This window comes from Pipistrellus kuhlii, unplaced genomic scaffold (assembly GCF_014108245.1).
Source record: "Pipistrellus kuhlii isolate mPipKuh1 unplaced genomic scaffold, mPipKuh1.p scaffold_m20_p_13, whole genome shotgun sequence".
In the NCBI taxonomy this organism is placed as follows: Eukaryota; Metazoa; Chordata; class Mammalia; order Chiroptera; family Vespertilionidae; genus Pipistrellus; species Pipistrellus kuhlii.
In genome coordinates, this window is record NW_023425438.1 from 16,862,656 (window position 1) to 16,882,772 (window position 20,117).

General features: G+C 41.2%; 1 long non-coding RNA gene across 1 annotated transcript; it reads right to left on the bottom strand.

Moving 5' to 3' along the window:
* Window positions 1–644: 644 nt before the first annotated feature.
* Window positions 645–19,389, bottom strand: LOC118717044. The gene is made up of 3 exons (XR_004987321.2): window positions 19,375–19,389; window positions 2,858–2,867; window positions 645–927 (listed from the first exon to the last, which is right to left on the bottom strand). It is a non-coding gene; the product is annotated as an uncharacterized LOC118717044 (long non-coding RNA).
* Window positions 19,390–20,117: the final 728 nt, after the last annotated feature.

The following is a 20,117-nucleotide window of genomic DNA, read 5'->3' on the forward strand; positions in this document are numbered from 1 at the left end:
ACTGGAGACAGAGATATACAATAGATAGATGATAGATGATAGATAGATAGATAGATAGATAGATAGATATGATATGATATACACAGTGTATAGCTTAATTTACCTGTAGAAGTAATATGGAAATGTATATAATATACATATATTTAAAGAAAAGATTAAAATTCCAGCCATCCTGAGGTAGAATTATTATTTTTCTTCTTTTTGCTTATATGTATTTCCTGGGTTTTTGTTTTTTTTTCTAAAATGAACACATAGGGATATGAATAACTTTGATTATTATAAAGATAAAGCACTCAGTGTAAGTGGGATCACTGTGCAAAAGTGAAACCAGAACACAGGTCTGTTACAACTACCTGCTGACTTGCACAGAACTGTTGGGCACAAGTGGTCTTGGGCAGCAACACTATGGATTATCCTACTGAGCAAAATTGTCAAATCAACCGATTATTCATATAAATGTTGACATTACGCTCAGTGAAATAAGTCCTTCAGAGAAAGACAAACACTATATGATTTATCTGTGGAATCTAAAGAACAAAATAAATGAACAAACAAAATGGAAACAGACTCATAGACACAGACAGCAAACTGCTGGTTGCCAGAGGAGAGGGGGACTAGGAGACCGGATAAAGAGCTGAAGGGATTAAGAAGCACACATTGGTAATTACAAAACAGTCACAGGGGCGTAAAGTACAGCACAGAGAATATAGCCAATAACATTGCGATAACTATGTGTGGTGCCAGTTGGGGTGCTGGAAATATTGAGGGGAACACTATGTAAAGCATACAATTATCTAACCCAGTGGTTGGCAAACTGCAGCTCTTTGGCCCCTTGAGTGTGGCTCTTCCACAAAATACCACATGCGGGCACGCACATACAATGTGATTGAAACCTCGTGGCCCAGGCGCAAAAGTCGGTTTTCGGCTCTCAAAAGAAATTTCAATCGTTGTGCCATTGATATTTGGCTCTGTTGACTAATCAGTTTGCTGACCACTGGTCTAACCACTAAGCGGTACACCAGAAACCAATACAAAAAATTGAAGATTAAAAAGGTTTACCCATTAGATTTAATTCAAAATCATTTATTCTGTGCAAGTGGGGAAAAAAAAAAACAATGCAAGTAAAATATACAGCCTGCACCATTCTCAACATTCATATCTGTCTGAGCTCATTAAAATATATATATATTTTTCCATTGTTTTGTACTGAGAAAAAATAAGGTTCTTGTTTGTCTCTTTGTGCTCCCAAGAAGTAGCATGCGTATGCAAGTTGCCAACTTTAAATTATGGTGCATTTAAAGCTTACAAACCGAAATCACATTTAGTTTCTCATTTTTCCATCTTTATTATCACTGTTCAATGCCAAAGTGTTCTTCAGAGAGTACACAGAATGAGAGACCACATGCATTTCCAATAACTTACAGGAAAGTGTGACTCTTTGCAAGCTTTTTCAAAGGGCACAGGGAAGTGAAATACTTTTGAGTGAATTATTAGGAAAAAATTGCAGCATGTGAGAACTTCTGTTTGACAGTTTTTGACTAGAAAATTATAAGGTATCCATGTTATTTTTCAAGCTATTCATTTTCTTCAAATTAGACACTGGTTCAAATACTCCTTTTAAATACCATTGCTTGGAGGTATACTTTTTCCAGAAACACACACACACACACACACACACACCCAAAACACTAAAGTGTAATGTGGCATTATCACTGGCCTAATGGTACCCATTAGGGCCAGAATTTAATGAAAAGAATTTTAAAGAAAACTTCCAAATCACATGGTGAGTGAGGAGGCGGGAAGGCGGGTGAAGGATGGAGCGAATAAATGATGCATGCTGATTTCTGGATATTATTTTAGCATATTTTCCAAAAGAACCTATTTTAACTCATTCTCAGCTCTTGAGTCATCATTTGGAAAAATATATGCCACCTTTGAATGAAGCATGGAATTTCAGATTAATATATAACTTCTATTAGAGCAAAATAAAATAAAAATCTTAGTTTCTAAAAGTATCACACATAGGCCACGAACTCTGAGAGATCCTGCCCAAGGTCACTGTCATAGGCAGAACATTAACCCATGGCCTTCACTCCCTGGTGTCACTCCTGTAAATATGTTAACTTTATTATTTAAGAATTGTATGGCAGATGTGCTTAAGGTTACAAACTAGTTGGCTTAAAACTAGGGAGATTTTTCTGGATTATCTGGTAAAAATTAATCTAATTACTGAGCCCTTAAAAGCAAAAATATGTCAAAACCGGTTTGGCTCAGTGGATAGAGTATCGGCCTGGGGACTGAAAGGTCCCAGGTTCGATTCCAGTCAAGGGCATGTATCTTGGTTGTGGGTATATCCCCAGTGGGGGGTGTGCAAGAGGCAGCTGATTGATGATTCTCTCTCATCGATGTTTCTAACTCTCTATTCCTCTCTGTAAAAAAACCAATAAAATATATTTTTTTAAAAAGCAGAAATCTTTCTCTGTCCGGGAGCAGAAAAAGAAGTCAAAAATTCAAAGGATGAGAAAAACATAATGTACCATTTTTATTTGAAGATAAAGAGGGCCATATGTTAATTCAATAACAACCTCAGTCCTGTACAATGGCAGCTAAGAACCTGAATGAGTGTGGATGTGGCATCTTCCCCACAACTTCTGGAGAAGAGCCCAACCTTGCCAACTTCTTCATTTCAGTCTTGGGAGCTCCTGAGTAGAGGATGCTTCTGAGCTGTGCTTCACCTAAACTTCTGATCTACAGCACTGGGAGAGAGTTAATGGGTGTTATCCTAAACTGCTAGGTTTACAGTAGTCTGTTGCAACATCAATAAAAAAGGAGCCAAACAAGAGGTCAAATCAGTCACTGGGTTAGACCTCGGCTATCTGACTCTCAACCCCACATTCCTGAACAGTGAACCACACCATTAGCCAGCCATGCTCCCCACCAGATGGTCAGCACACACCACCCTACCTGTCCCTGTCCACAGGTGTCTCTCTCAACCAGGGCCATGCCCTCTCTTAAGAGGCTACGGGTATCAGTGCAGCAGACTGCTCATGAGCCCCCTCATCACTGCCTTCAACCACCACAGCAGCCCCAGTGCCCTGGCCGTTAAACTGCCTCAGCAGTGCCTTTACAGGTGGCTTCCATGGCAGTTGGAAGAGTGTTCTGGATCCTACTAAAAACCCTGATGTTAGCCACAGCGTCTCCAGAACGAGGCAATGTTTCCATCTTTGGAAAGAATGCAGGCTCTGATATCCTGAAGCCTGAGTTCCAATCCAGGTTCCACACTTGACTAGCTACATGGCTCAGGCAAGTTATTAAACATCTGAGACTGTTCCCATCTGTACAAGAAAGGTAAACATGTTTCTGCCTCAAAGACCTGTGGTGAACATCAAAAATATATATATATTCATAATTTCTCGTACAGTGATGGGCACGCAGTAAAGGCACAATGATGCCTGCTTGTCTTCTCCTACCACTCAGCACAGGAGTATTATGCCCTCTGCCTCTTCTGACCTTTCAATCTGTTCACCCAGGGAGCACTCACACCCCTTATTACCTTAGAATGTGCTTCCCCTGTCCTTGGGTTCCGTGACACCCAAGCTTACTTGACTTGAAGAAATACCTAAAGTATTTATCAAAAAATGCAAACCCGCCAAAACCAGTTTGGCTCAGTGGATAGAGCGTCGGTCTGTGGACTGAAGGGTCCCAGGTTCAATTCCGGTCAAAGGCATGTACCTTGGCTGCGGGCACATCCCCGGTGGGGGGGGTGCAGGAGGCAGCTGGTCAATGTTTCTCTCTCATCGATGTTTCTAGCTCTCTATCCCTCTACCTTCCTCTCTGTGAAAAATCAATAAAATATTTTTTTTTTTAAATGCAAACCCACAGGCCCATCCTTGGAGCCCTCGTTTCTGGAAGTCTGGAGTGGGAAGTCAGAAGCTCCAGAAATCTGCATTTTGATTAAGAGCCACAGAGGGTTCTTATGAGCCAACCTAGTTAGGATCTGTCTAATCCTGGGTGTGTGTAGCCACTGATGTTGGTTGTGCGCGAAGGTGCAGGTGCCAGGATGTCCAAGAAAGCCAAGAACTTTCTGGTGCCGCCATGGGCCCTGTCACAGGATGCCACAAGGAAAAGATACAAGCATCCCCCAGCTCATGACAAAGTTTGCAATAGCAAATTCATAGGCCTTTCTTAAGGAAGCGTTCCCTCCTACCACCCCTATACACACACACACACACACACACACACACACACACACACACTGTCATTCAAAGAGGCTGGCTGAGGTTAACATTGTGTTGGGAAGGGACAAAATGAGAGGCTATGTCAAGCTGCCCTAGAACAGAAAGCAAGAAAAAACTTAAGAGTGTTAACAGTACCTGGCATGAGGGGAACAATAAATGGCTGCTGGTTTGTGTAAATGCTGACCAAATGTGCACAACTCAGTGAGTGACAAGCTCTGGATGCTGCTCTACCTGTCTGCCTGCATGAGGATTTACTGACTGCGAGAGGCTCATAAAAACCGCCTAGTCACTACACATCTTGCAAGTGTGCAGACCCCAAGAGTCATAGATAAAGGTGAATTTATGAGAAGCTAATTAAACTTAAGTAAAAGTGAAAAACAAGCAAGGTGTTCCCGTTGTCATGCATTTTCGTAAAATTTGCCAGAAGAAGCTATTTTTGTACTCCTTTTCTTTAAGAGGGCTCCCAAAAATCTATAGGCTTCAGGCTCCATTAAACCTGATTTGACCACCACAGCTTCTCAGAATGGATAATAGCACAGGGAAGTAGGGTGCTTCAGACAGCTCTGCCCTCCTTGCAGTCTGGAGCCTTTAACACCAACCGGTTGTGCTCTGAGAAGGTCAGTGCACTGCTGTGCCCTGCCTCGAGGTGGCTAGTGCCCTCTCCTCTCCACACCTGGCCAGGCGTGCAGAGTTCCCCGCTCTTGCTTGATCCCAGAGCTGCAAGGGGCCAAGGAAGACCTTCCACCAGCCCTGCAAACTACTCAGACCCCTTTTCCTTGTCCAAGGGATTGGGGTTTCTCATGCCAGCCCCTCTCACATGTGCCAATTCCATTCAGGCCCCAGCCTGGGTTCCCCTACTCCATCCCCAAGTCAGTAGCCACGCTATCTGACCGTAAACAAGAAGTGCTGATGCCTTACGTACAGCCAGTGCTAGTACAAACACTCTGTGATGTACATTGAAATATATGCTTTATGTGATTTGTAGATTTAAGCTATTGGACTAAGATCGTTCACAGAAATAGATTGTCATTTGCTGCTGTTTCTCCATTTTTTTTTTATTACTGTATAATTAAAACTTACAGTTAGCTAGCCCTGTGGGGAAATGTTGTTTTTATGCAGCATGCATTTTAATTGAGTGTACAACCATCATCTCTGCTTGCAGCGGCCCAGCTTCTGTGCAGATATGTGTGTGCATAATTCTCAGATCCCATCAGGTGCCTGTGATCCGCAGCCTTCCAATAAACCAGTGCTCTGGTCCTGCAGCTGTCAGCCCTGCAGATGCTTCCAGAGTGTGGGGCCTGGAATCGAGGACATGCGGGCTCAGGGAAGCTGGGCCTAAGTGTGAGCAGGACGTTTGGAGGAAGCTCAGCATGGACCATGCGTTTCTCTTCTCTCATTGTATTCCCCGCAGCCATCAGGGTGATTATTACAAAGATGGAGACATGGGCCAGCAACTCTCCCCTCGTGTTGTTTCTCATAGGGAAATACAAGCACTCGAGTGGGTAACAGAATGAAAAAGGACTTCAGATTCTTTTTTTCTTTTTTAACCAAGAGGAAGAGAGAGGGAGAGTTAGAAACATCGATGGGAGAGAAACATCAATCAGCTGCCTCCTGCACACTTCCTACTGTGGATGTGCCCGCAACCAAGGTACATGCCCTTGTCCAGAAATGAACCTGGGACCTTTCAGTCCACAGGCCAACGCTCCATCCACTGAGCCAAACCAGTTAGGACAGGACTTCAGATTCTTATTAAGAAAACTTCTATCCCATTCAAGAGGGTCTTTAGTCAACAAGCTTATATCTACGAGGTGCCAGTTAATGTGCTGACCATGGGGGATAGCAATGAGTAATACAGACCTTGTCCCCAGTAAGCTCACAAGCTAGTAGGAGAAGAAAAAAATCATATATGTAACTATACTGCATCACCATAGAATGTACTAGACATATGAAGAGTGATTTGATGTAATGGAAAGAACATGGACTTTAGAATCAGAGACGAAGGTTCAAATACCACTTTTGCAATATGTTCAACTCTGTCACCTTTGGAAAGCTACTTCATCAAAGACCTGTATTTCTTTAGTGGAGGGAGCCCTGCCCTGTAGAGTGCTGAGGGGCTCATGGCCCAGGCACGGACTCTGCAGCCAGCTGGCCTAGCTTTGGTCTCTAACACTACCGCTTACTAGGTAGATGATCTGGGGCAAGTCCGGGTACTTACTGCCTTATGTTTCTGTGTGCTTATCCATAAGAGAGGAGTAATGGTAGAGTCTGCACATAGGGTTGTTATGAAAATGTATTGAGTTTGTTCATCTAAAGAGGGCTGGTACTGATAACTACAACATAGGCTTTACTATTTCATTATTTGCCTAATTGGGGAGGTCAAAGAAAGATTCCTAAAAAGTAACCATTGAACTGAGATAGCCAGAGATTAATAATGTTAATTAGGCCAAAGGAGGAAGAGAAGAGCATAGGCAAGTGTCCAGTGTTGGAAGGACAGTGGCAAATCCCAAGAACTAAACGCAGGCCCCGAGGGCCACCACTGAGAAATGAGATCAGACCAGGCACAACACCGTAAGTAATGTCAGTTTTATCTTCATCTTACAGGCAGTGGGAGCCACAGGGTTTCTGTGCTGGGAGAATATGGGTGCACTCACTAGTAGTGAGGGGACAGAGTGAGTGCACCCATGTGTGATAGAAGTTCGTGGTAGAAATCCAGAAGAAATGAGGATAACATGGACAAGAGGGATGGTAACACAGATGAAGAGCCATGGGCAGATCTGAGAGAAGTTTTTGAAGATAAAACTCATAACACTTGGTGACAGGGAAAGAGACACAGAAATGAGATGTCAGATATGACTCCTAAGTAACCGACTTGCAAACCTGGATGAATGGTGGGGCCATCCACTAAGATGGAGAACCACTGATACAGGTCTTTACAGGGGCACATGGAATGAAAGGAAAGGCAGGGGTGCTCCCTAAATAAATGCATGTGAGCGTCGGAAGGCAGAGGATCTAAGTGCTCCTCCCTTGGAGAAGTCACTTGACCTGCAGAGCTCAAATTCTGTTCATCATACTACAGAGAGAGAGAACAATTGATCACCCAAAGCTCATTTATACTTAGCTATATAAAGCAGTGATGTGAGAACAATGTATGCTCAACCTGCTTTCTATCCCAGACTCCCTCCATCTCAGGCCCCTCTAAGCAGCCTGATATTCAGCAAATAAAGAAAAGATAAGGTTCTCATTAGACGGAAGCAAAGAGGATGTAGGAACAAAACCATGCTCTCCTTGGTGTACAAAGAATCCGGACAAATTGTCATAGAAACAGAAGCGGATTCTAACGTCCTTATTATTTCCAGCTAGCCTTGACTGAGCACTTAGAGTGTGCCAGGCACTTTATCTACGTTGTCTATCGCCCTCACACAGAACCTGCTGAGACAGGAAGATGCAGAGACTAACACACCTGCAGTTACACAGCCACTGAGTGACGGAGCAGGGATTTGGACCTAAGTCTGCGTGACTGTAAGGGTAGTCTTCTGATTTTTAACCCCAGTGAATTTCTTTGATAGAAAAAGACTTAAGCATTGACCCCTTTTGGCAAAACAGACATTTCCAGGTGGTTAAACACATTAAAGGTGAAGCCGTTGGCCATGCAATAGAACAAAGGGAACTGGCCTCTGAAGAGGTCAAAGACACAACCTTGCCCTCCTGTGATCATTCTGCCCCAGGAGTGCTTCTGGCAGACAAATGCTCGCCATCACGCAGCTATCAAGTGTTTTCTTTCCCCTCGCCTTTTGTAGGTTGCTCATTTATTAAAAGAGCTCAGCTTTTCAAAACAGGCCACTGGATAGAAGAGAGAGACCGATGGTGCTTCTATAAATGATCAAACAGAAAGGCTTCTACAGAATCTGCCAAGAAGTTGAAGGTAGGGCATTGGGTGTAGGGTGCTGGAAACCCCATCCTCTGTAATGTGCAGAGCCAGCTCTCCAGTCCTGGTTCCCTCCATTAGCCTTGCCACGTGCTCACACTGCCACCTGCTGGCACTAGCATGCATCTCCGCTTCCCCACCAGTTCACCTGAAGACCCGACCCGCAGAGCCTGTCAAGCAGATTGTCCAAGTTGCATCGCGGCCTTTTTGCATCTTAAGGTGTCAAACTTACTCCAGAGCAATTTTGAATCTCTGACCAAAGTCTCTTTCAGCCTGACAGCGAAGAGAGGCTGGTAGGAATCCATGCATGTGCTGGTGGCGGTAGAGAGGAGCTGAGAACACAATGGAATGAATATTGTGCGAGGGATGCTGCTGAGCAGGGGAGGGTATCGGGAAGAAGGCTGTGTGGGCTTGTGACAGTCGCTGTGAGGACCTGCCTCACTGGTGAACCCAGTTGTCTAATTTTCAGGACCCCCTCAAGTCTAGTGACCAAACCTTCCCAAATCCCTGTTAAATGGAGGGACCTTCCTCCTGCATGTTTTCCTTCCCGGTAAGCACAGCTCGTGAGCCTAAGGGCAGGGGAGGCTTCCAGCTTGAGAACATTGTGCTATTATTTTAGGAGGCCACAGGCAACAGTCTTTCTTTTAAAAGAATTTCAATTTTCCTTTTTCATTCACTCACAGCGTGAAAATGAATCACTGTGCTTGAGCATTTTAAAAATTAAAGGCTTAGATGGCACATGCTGATCGAGGAAAAAGATTAACCAAAGAACTTATATACATACCAGAGATCTGGTGCATGAAATTCGTGCACAGGGGTGGGGGAGAGGTCCCTCAGCCCAGCCTGCACCCTCTCCAACCTGGAACATCCCTCTAACAATCCAGGATCACTGACTCCTAACTGATCACTTGCCTGCCTGCCTGCCTGCCTGCCTAATCGCACCTAACTGCCTCCCCTGCTGGCCTGGTCACCCCCAAATGCCCCCCCCTGCAGGCATAGTCATCCCCAACTGACCTCCTCCCCATCTTCCCAGTCACCCCTTAATCCCCCCACCACCACCACCAGCCTTGTCACCCCTTACTTCCCCCCTGCCAGCCTGGTCACCCCACACAGCCTGTTCGGTCATCCATTCAGTTGTTTTATATATATATATATATATATATATATATATATATATATATATATATCCTTTTATATATATAGATATGCATAACCAATGAAATCACAATGTATGATGAATGCCTGGGGTTGGGTAGGGCTGGGAGGTCAGGGGTGAAAGAGGGCAGGGGGAGAATTGGAAGACATATGTAATATTGTCAACAGTAATAAATAAATAAATAAATAATCAATCAATCAATAAATGCAAAGTTGGTCTTTAGCCCCAGTGGGTCGGTGTGGCTCAGTTGGTTGGTTGTTGCCCTGTGCACTAAAAGGTTGATGGTTCCATTTCTGATCAGGACACATGCCCAGGTTGTGGGCTTGATCCCAAGCAGAGGGCATGCATGAGGCAGTCAATCAATGTTTCACTCTCACATTTCTCCCTCCCTTCCTCCTTCTCTCTCCCTCTTTCTCTAAAAATCAATTAAAATTCTTTAAAAATTAAAAAAAAACTTTCTTTACAAAAACAATTGACCTTCAAATACCTAATTCCATCAGCTATTACTTTTCTAAGGTTTTTATTTGGGGTTTCTTTCATTTACCTCACGTAGTATTACGTAGCAGACTACATCTTTCTCATTCCGAACTAGATAGGTTGCTAAATTCCATAGCTTTTGGATAAATTTGGAATAGGACAATGGGTTATAGATTATTAGAGGTAAAAGTCAGGGATCTATCTGGTGACCTTTCTCTCATATATTTAAGGTTCAACTCAATTACAAATGAATACGGGCCATTCCCAGAATCTGCTTTCTAAAGGAAGACACTGGAAGATGTCTTGCTAACCCAGACTGCCAGAAGGAGAATTTCTCAGCCTCTGACCAGCTTTCTGATTTTCTACATCATTCCCTAAACCCCACTATCTTCTGATTTCACATGTGCCATTTAAACACAGACAGCCCGTCTCTTCCCAGGTAACCTGTTATTCCCATTGAAGCATCCATCCTGTATGAAAACTGCTGTTTGAAATTTTAACTCTGCTATTTGGCTTCTGTGGATTTAACCTTCCCCAGACAAAGTCATCAGTGCTGGCACCAAGCCAGACCTTTGGTTGAGGTCTCAAGGCCCCAGTACACACTGGCTCTTTAAGAACTTGTAAAAGGGGGCCAGAAACACTCCATATTTGGGAGACAAAGAAGGTAAAATCATATAAATAGGGAGAATTCCTGCATGTTGGGGCCCAGAATTTGAGATACATTTTCCTCTGGACCTGCGCGTAATAAATGTAACTACATTTCTCTATTGCTTTGTTCTCCTTCGGTTTTCTGTAACACCATGGTCTCAAGCACACTTGCATGTTAATGACTCCAGGTCTGTGCCTTCAGTTTTGAAGACTCACCTGTGGTCCAGATCCATCTACCTAACTTCCCATTAAACACTTCACCGGGATGTCCCATGGGAGCCTTCAGCACTCTGTCTCTAAACTCCAGTCGCGGTCACCCTGGCGCCATTTCCCAAACTCGCTCTTCCTTCGTGTAATAATTCCAGTGAATTGCACAACTACCCATTCAATTACGTAAACTCAAACCCCAAATGTCACCTGGGGAAACCCCACTCTTTATTATGATGGATCACAAAGTCCTGTAATGTTTATGACCTAATAGAGCAGTGGTTCTCAACCTTCCTAATGCTATTAGAATATGTTTTAAAAACTTGAGATTTATAATATTTATTGATTAAATTAACTAGAGCACTTTAATCTCCTTACATAAATACAGTAATTTAGTTATTAAGGAAAAGCCATTAAAGTTTAAAATATTTAAGAAACTATAAGTCATCAAGTTAATAAACTTTTTTAAAGTGATTGGTAACATTTATAAATAGAATAATAGTAATTAGGAGTTGAATGTAACAGTTCAATTAGAAATATTTCTTCATTTTTAAAACATGAATTTTTGGTTTTAAAAACAAAAGTAACTCTTCTATGTGAATATGACATCAGCCCCCAATACCACGAAAACACACATGACATTTCTGATTCTGTTTCCTTTGATTCTGTGCTCTTAGCATTTGATCTTTTACAGAATGTCATCCATAAAGAGCCAGCTTTTCAGAAGGAGGAAGAATCATTTACATGTCAAATGTGAATCTATTTCCGTACTATATTTAATCTCCAGGAAAGGCCTCATAAAATAATAAAAGTCCCAGTTCAAATTAGTATCTGATGCTGCATTCCATTATCCAAACCATTACTACATAATTTACTATTCCCAGCAGAAAGGAGACTCCTTTTATGTTCGGTCTTAAACTCTAGGTAGATCAAGTCCCCGTTGTCTCTATCTCCATCAATATTAATTAAAATTACACAAAGACTCACTGTCTATAGCATTTTTTTAGAAAGATCACAATTGGTTGCAGTATCAATTGTAAATATTTACCTCCTAGGCTCTGTATAAGTGTGGCTGATAACAGGAGGAGCAGAGAGGGAGAAAATGTACAGAATGTGGATAGAAATGTTAACATCATAAATGAGGGAGTCAAGAGATTAAGGCGTTACAAAAGATGAAGAATCAGAAATAGAGCTTTAGGTATATGATTTAAAGCACATGTGTCAAACACAAGGCCCGCGGGCCAAATCCGTCCCGCCAGGCCTTGCAATGTGGCCCGCACCACGCTGTCATCACTGCACTCCTCTGCGTTTCCATCACAATGACAGTTTATGACTGTTCAGTAAACCATTCGGCCCGCGATTTAGGCTGGATTTTAGATTTTGGCCCCTTCTCTGATTGAGTTCGACACCCCTAATTTAAAGTTATAAAAGTAACCAATAATACATCTGAAATGATAAGTATAAATTATATGCAGATATGTATGTATGTTTAAAAACAATAGGAAAAAAGAATAACATGTATACAACCTTTTCTTTTATATCAAAGAAGTTATATATAATGTATAATAAACATATACTATATATTATAAATCAAAAATATGATCTGGTACAGTATAAATATATACTGTATATTATAAATAAAAAATATGATCTGGTACACCAGGAGAAAAGCCACTGGCCATATCTGGCTATTGAGAATTTAACATGTGTTTCACCTAAATTTAAATGTGCTGCAAGAATAACATACCCAATAAATTTCAAAAACAATGTAAAATAGCTCATTAATAAGTTCCATTAAATTATATGTTGAAACAATAATATTTTATATACTGGGTTAAATAAAATATATTATTTTTTATATTTTATTGATTTTTTACAGAGAGGAAGAGAGAGGGATAGAGAGTTAGAAACATCGATGAGAGAGAAACATTGATCAGCTGCCTCCTGCACACCCTCTACTGGGGATGTGCCCACAACCAAGGTACATGCCCTTGAATGGACTCAAACTTGGGACCTTTCAGTCTGCAAGCCGACGCTTTATCCACTGAGCCAAACCGGTTTCAGCAAAAAAATATATATATTCTTAAAATAAGTTTTATATGTGTACTTTTCCTCTTTTAATGAAACTACCGTGTTTCCCCGAAAATAAGACATCCTCTGAAAATAAGTCCTACTTACAGGTTTCCTTCTGAGTGAAATATAAGGCATCCTCCAAAAATAAGGCCCCCCTAGGAGTCACAAGAAATTCACCAGTAAATTCAGGAATTGGATTGTTATTATGATGTTCCAGAAGATGATGACATGATTGTCATTGAATAAATGAGTAAATTCTTGATACTGTAGGATTCACAGTTTGTCTGGTTTGTGTTGACAACTACCATACTACCATACCGTACACAGGTAATAAATTTCCTTTATTTTCATTTAACAATAAAGGTGTACCGTATTCTTCTTCATGGAAAAATAAGACATCCCCCGAAAATAAGACCTAGCGCATCTTTGGGAGCAAAAATTAATATAAGACACTATCTTATTTTCGGGGAAACAGAGTACTAGATCATTTTAAATTATATATGTAGTTCACATTATATTTCTATCACAGGGGACTACTCTAGAGTTTTGGCATTGGCATCAGAAGAACTAAAAATACAATAAAGGATGTGACCTCTGGGAAATAGAACTGAGGCAAAGAGAGACACGGGGCAGGAACTAGTTTTTTGTTTTTGTTTTTTATCAGAAACTCTTCTATGCCATCTGAATTTCCTTTGGCATATATTATCTTGCAGAGAATTTAAAGTGTTTCAACACATTTTAAATGAAAGAGTAACATATCATAAAGGGAGAGGGTAAATGAGGCCATGGATAAAGGTTTCAAAAAATGCCAAGACACCAGAGTTGGGGAGGGAACACAGCCGGTCAGTGTCCACATTCCGGACTAAATCCCACTGCCAGTCCTAGGTCAGGGGGGCAGCACTGCTATCAGGAGTCTTCACAAACAAAACATTCACCCCTGCCATTTCCCTTCATCTTTGTCTCCAGCCCTCACTCTTATAAAGATGAGTAAGAAGACTTTCTCTCTGCCCTGGAGCTGGATAGGCACAACATCTTTAGTGCTGTTGTAAAAATCAGAATGTCTTTTACAATTTCCAGATGGCTAGAGATCACGATGTCCCATGTCAGCCCCTCCCTCCTATCACCTCCTTCCCTCTACCAGAAGGAAATTCAGTATTTTTTAAAGTAGTATCTTCCTTAAGAAAGCTCTCAATCATGCATAGCCGAATGTGTCCCTAATACTGGGACCTTTTAATGTCTTCTCACACAGAAACAATATCCCGGGGCCTAAGATAGTAAGAAGGGAAACTCATCCATGCAACAAATATTCTCGAATGCCTGCTTGTGCTGAGTCCTGCGCTAGGACAGCAATGAGCAAAACGACATCCTCTGCTCTCTTGTAACTTACATTTCAGCAGGAGAGACAAATACCAAACAAGTAATCAAATATCTATTCATAGATTCAGTCACGTTAACTCATGATAAGTGCTTTTTAAAATATTTTTATAGCTGTGTAAGAAAATGCATATTCATGAGATAGAGGATGATGGGGTGGGGTTATAGGTAACTATTGTAGAGGTTTCTTGCTGAAGAAATATTAGAGAGAACCCTTGGATGACGGAAAGGAACCAACTATGCAAACATATGGGGGAAAGGGGGGAAATGTCCCACGTAAGGAAGGGCAATGTCAAGGGGCTTCGGGTGGGAATGAACTCAGAGTGGCCAAAAACAGCAAAAAGGCGGGAGCAGCATGAATGGGGAAAGGAAGGGAAGGGAAGGGAAGGGAAGGGAAGGGAAGGGAAGGGAAGGGAGAAAGAGGCGGCACAGAGGCATCCTGCCTCCTCTCTCGGAGGGCCATGTGGGCCCCGGTTCAGACTTCGCTTTCTATTCAAAATACGATGGACTCTATCAGAAGGTTTGGAGCAGAGAATGCATTCACAGGGCTTTTGCCTTACTGATTTTCTTATGGAATTCGAAGTCAACAGTCCAAAGATCCTTCCCTCTTTCTCCACACTTAAGGTTAAATAAGAATTTAAATCAGAATTATTTATTCGGTCTAAATTTGAAATTACCCTGGCTCAACAAACAGATAACGGACTCTTTGGACTCCTTATAGGATTGTATCCCTCGCCACTGCTGTATGCCATTGGCAGAACGTAGGTTTCACATCTGATTTCTTCAGCGTTAATAGATATTTATTGAGCCCTTTCTGTAAACCAGCAATGTGCTAGGCAGTTGTCTACATGACCATATTTCATCCTCATAATAACTCGGGGGGAGTGGCAAGGTTACCCCGTTCCCAATGACAGCATCTGGGGCTGCACCCAGCTTTCCCAGTACGACACTCCACATCACGCTGTCTTTCTTACAGCCCTCTTAGCAGCCCTAATGGGTTTTTCTAACATTTTAAAAGCAAATATCAAAATGAATCATCTACTCAGAGGTAAATAGTGGTAATTGCTGTCAGTCCCTGACAATGAAGCAGAGATTTCAGCAAAGCAGCATAATTTGCTTGCAATTATGCACCTTGACATTGGCCAAGCTGGGATAATGATTGGATTTTTTCCCAAATGCTCCCATTGTTATCCTACCTCATCTTTGAAAATTCAAAAGCAGAGAGACAGAAATGAAACCTAAGAATGAATATGGGTTTCAAAGTAATAAAGGTTAATTGAGCTCTAGATGTGCTCACAAGAAGAAAAAAATTGCATCACACTTGCAAAAATGAGATTATTCAGAGAATGCCTCCAACCTGGAGACATGGGGGAGCATATTACGAAGCAAGGGCAGCACCTGGGTGGGTGGGTGAGCAGGAAGCCTGGTATAATCTCGGACTAGTACATCGGTTCTATTGAGTAATTAAGGTTCCTAGAGATTTGTCATTACAAACTGTTGACCAAGACAAACTGTGCTTAAATTGTAAATACGTTTATCTTGTGATTTCTCAATAAGATTTGTGTCATGTTGACCAGGGTAGATCCATCTTGAAAAGGCTGGTGAAAAGAAGGTATGATCTTTTTATTAAGACGTATAAAAACAATATATTGTACATGGCTGCTCACAGCACTCCACTGAAGTAATGTCACTGAAGTAAATGGAAGAGAAAATTCTATTACAGTAGAACATGCTTTACTGCACTAATGTTTTCCTTTTGATTGTAAGCTGGGTTGGAAAACAAATTGCTGGACCCTTCAGCAACCATTTGTTTTAGCGTTTGGAAAAAAAAAAAAAGCATTGATTTTTAACACTGGAGCATATAATCAAGTTTTAGAAACATGTACATCGAAATGATCTTTGAAAGGCAATCCATCAGTGTTTCATTTATTCAACCTCTGAATATTACCTTTTTAAAGTCTTTTTCCCTGCTCTTCTATCTCATGTGTAATTTCCTTTAGAATTATGTCATTATTTTAAAATTGCCAAGTTATTGTACTTTTTCATTTCTTATTTCACTTACAGGATTTATATATAAGTATATGTAAATGGTAAAGAAGTAGGGAAGGTTTTTTTTTCTTCTTTAATTGCATAACTACAATGATAATGGCTTCAATGTTCAAAATAATGATGGAATAATTAAAAAGTTAACTAAACGACTCAGAGATTGTTTCCTTGCATCTTTTGATATTGTCACTCCCAACACATGGCCTTTTCCTGAAAGAGAAAGAGAATGTGGAAGACTGTACAGGGGATTCGATGACCAGGCCTATAAGTAGCATACATTACTTCCAACCGTATTTCACCGGACAAAAGTCAAGCATATGGCCCCAAATCAACTGCAAGGGATAATGGGAAATGCATTCTGTCTATGTCCCCAGAAATAGGAAATAAAATGTATTAATAATTTACCAAGCCTCTAACACAAGAGGGAAAAAAATAATTTACACAATGATAAGACACTCAGATTTCCTTCTATAACTTCTAAAAGTAGTTCAACGCTTAATCCAAGAATTCATTTATATGTATATTTTCTTAGCCTTATGACAAAAAGTCATGAGCGGCTGGTACAAAAGAAAGGCCTTTACTATTGACATTCTGCAAAATAAACAAGCCTCTGCTTCTATGGTTCAACTCATCTCAGGAAGCAGTTTTTCAACAGTTGATGAAGATGAATTTCTGAATACACCAAACTTGTCTAGTACTATAATAAGTCAAATCCAACCCCAGATGGACAACCACACCTCTCTCTCAACTCCCAGTCTACAGTTACACTCGGACAGTAGCATCCTGAATGTCCAACGACACTGCTGCAGTTGAGTTCAAAGCCAATTGGAACACTGTGGAAGAAAACTAAAATATAGGCTGAACTTAAGGTGTCCCTTATTGTCATTCATCAGAAAAAAGGTAAAGGTATCAGATGGAGGGTGAAATTAATTACAGCCTTCATAACAAAATGTGCAGTGCCATAATGGATGTGCTACTTCATCATGTAGTAAGTCCTCCCTTACTAGAAGGTTCCAGCAGTGACTGACTGAAGGAGCATTGGAAAGGGCTTCGTTATTGAGTGTGAAGCCAAAATGAGATCCGCGAACCACCCAATGCTCAGATTCCAAAACTCCATACAGTTAAATCTATCTGCTGGTTGTTGTGTTTTTAAGTAATTATTTACCAAGCCACACCTCCGGCTCTGTGCCACCAATGCCCTTGGTTCAACAATTATGTAAGAAAGGCAAAACACAAACACAAACAAAATTTTATCTTAAACTGCAACCTAAATGAGTGTTTTGCTTCCCTTTCTTCAAAAAGCTTATTGTACTGTCACTTTGTTATATTGAGCAAATCCAAAATATTCCATTTAAGTCATTTTCAACTCAAAAATAGCGTTCAATTTTGCCACCTAAAGGGACATCAAAGGTAATTTATATAGAGAAATTGAAATAGGAAATAAAAGTACAACTATGGTGAGCCATACTTCCCGAGACATGGTTTATAGAAATTTTGCATAAAGATCCACATTACCGTATTTTCCAGCATATAAGATGACCCCCTAATTTTACAGTTAAAACATAGGTTTAGGCCTATATTCGCTGTATAAGACTACCCCTCACTTCCGAAGCTTCAGGTACAGAACATGTACACTGTGTTCTAGTAAAAAGCCTGCTCAGATTGGCCAGAGTCAGAGAGGTGGTCTATTAAAAAAAGAACTGGTGTTGCCTCGGAAGTGGGGGGTAGTCTTATACAGCGAATATGCCGGAAAATATGGTACTGATTTTTAAAAATCTGGCTGTATAATCATATTCAGAGCAACACAGGTTGAACCATCATGTTTTAATGGTTAAAACTAGAAATGAGAGAAAAAATTGATATGAAATTAAAAGACCAGCAACCCTGGAAGGTTAAGGACTTGTTCTTACTACGGTAGCATCATGGGAGTTAATTCCAAGAGGGAAAAAGTATGGCCAAGATCATAAATTAAACTTGGTTTTTCTTGCTGACTAAACTCTATAGCTGTTAAAAATGCTTGTTTCTCATATCTAGGCAAAGCATCTGCTTTTTGCTGCTAAAAGTGGGATCTGAGGGAAGTAGTGATCTTTCCCAAGGCAACTTGATTAATAGTATGCTTTCAAATTTTAGCTAAAAGACATTTTGATGAAATCAGAAGTACTGAATAATTGTTTCCACAAAGAATCTTGATGTATATTTCTGTTCTCTCCAAGCTTTTAGACGGTGGGACTCTGAGATGTTCTGTTTTTCTTCCACACAGCTCTTGCTTTTATAATTATCTCTCACATCAGCAATGCTCATGGACCACCCACAGGCCTGAGCCGTGTGCGCCAAACATCCTAGCTTACTGGTTTATGAAGAGAGATAATATGAACATGGAGAAATAATAAGCAAATGGACAGCCACTGCCACCAATCCCAGGACAGCTTGTTCTCACAGCTGTCATCTCTTCCTGCTGAGCTTGTAGGAAAGAGCTTTTCTCATGCTCTCTGTATTCAGGTGAGATTCTCCCCCATATCCTTACCCCAAGACTCCATCCCCAGTTACACTCCATCAAATTAGACATTTCTCCCAGAATTAAAAATCAAGAAGCATAATTTCCAGGCTTGGTGTCATTTGGTCTTGGTCTTTCTGAATCTGTATGAGATTCTATTTTTTACTATCATGCTTTCTTTCTAAAACAAAATCCCCAAATCATACTTCAAGTGATTTAAAATAAGGTCCCTAAGAGACAGCGTCTCAGAGGGCTTCAAACCAGCATCTGGATTCACATTAAGCCATGAAATTTGTTGTGATTTAAACAAAAAAGCTGCTGTAACCAAAACTCCAGAAAGTCTTTCTTTTCTATCCCATAAATACTTATCTATTTTTTTTAATTTACCATGAACTACATCCAGACAAGTGTGCAAGAGAATGTTAACATGAACCTTTATCATGTCACATAACCTCTCTAGGCGAGTGGTTCTCAACCCTGGCTGACAGCATGTCAGAATCACCAGTCACACCCCGGAACAATCAAATCAGAATCACAAGCATCAACACTTTTTCGAACTCCCCACATGATTCCAATGTGCCCCCAAGGTTGAGAATCACCACATGGGGGCCCTTCCCTTCCCTGCCTATAAATGGAAGGCTTAGTATTGCATTCCAAGTTGTACTACTATTAGGCTTGCAATTCTATTTTTCTCTCTGAATTGCTAGCAAAAGAGCGTGGCTATTTCCTATTGAACTATTTTGAAGCAGTATAGAGCAAAAGAGGCTTTGGAGTCAGAGCTCTAGCTAAATCCCTGGTCAATTACTTAGGTGCACGACTTGGAGCAAGTTATTTAACCTACTTAGCCTCTCTGAGCCTTGATCTCCTCCTATAGCAAATGGCATAATTCCTACTACATGGGTGTTATAAAGATTAAGTGAGGTAGGTTGTATAAAATGCTCCCATAACAGACAATCAATACGTATCCATTCTTGTTTCCTTTTGCCTTCAGATTCTTAACCAAGCTGCTGGGTACCCTCCCGTGACCTACTATTGACTTCGGAAGAAAAAGGGAAGGACAATATTCGATTGTGTATTACATGGGTCTGTGCCCCGTGAAGGGGCCCAGTCATCTGCCTTCTACGTACATCAGAAAATCCAGCTGTTAGTTCCCTTAGGGTGAGATATCACTATATACATATTTGCTTGCTTGGGCCCACCCCTCAGGGGGGCTAAACGTCACTTGCTCAGAAACATAATTGATAGGACTCTATTTTTTTCCTCCATCAGCCCAAGAAGACTGAGGAAGCCCAGGTTTGGGGGGAAGGCTGCATAGGGAAACAGACAAGGACCAGCCAACCTCCTTCTGCAGCAGATCGGCTCTCCAGAAAAGCAAAGATCTAAAATCAGCTGCAGCCCTGCCAGTGTGGCTCAGTGATGGAGAATCAACCTATGAACCAGGAGGTCACAGTTCGATTCCCGGTCAGGGCACATGCCTGG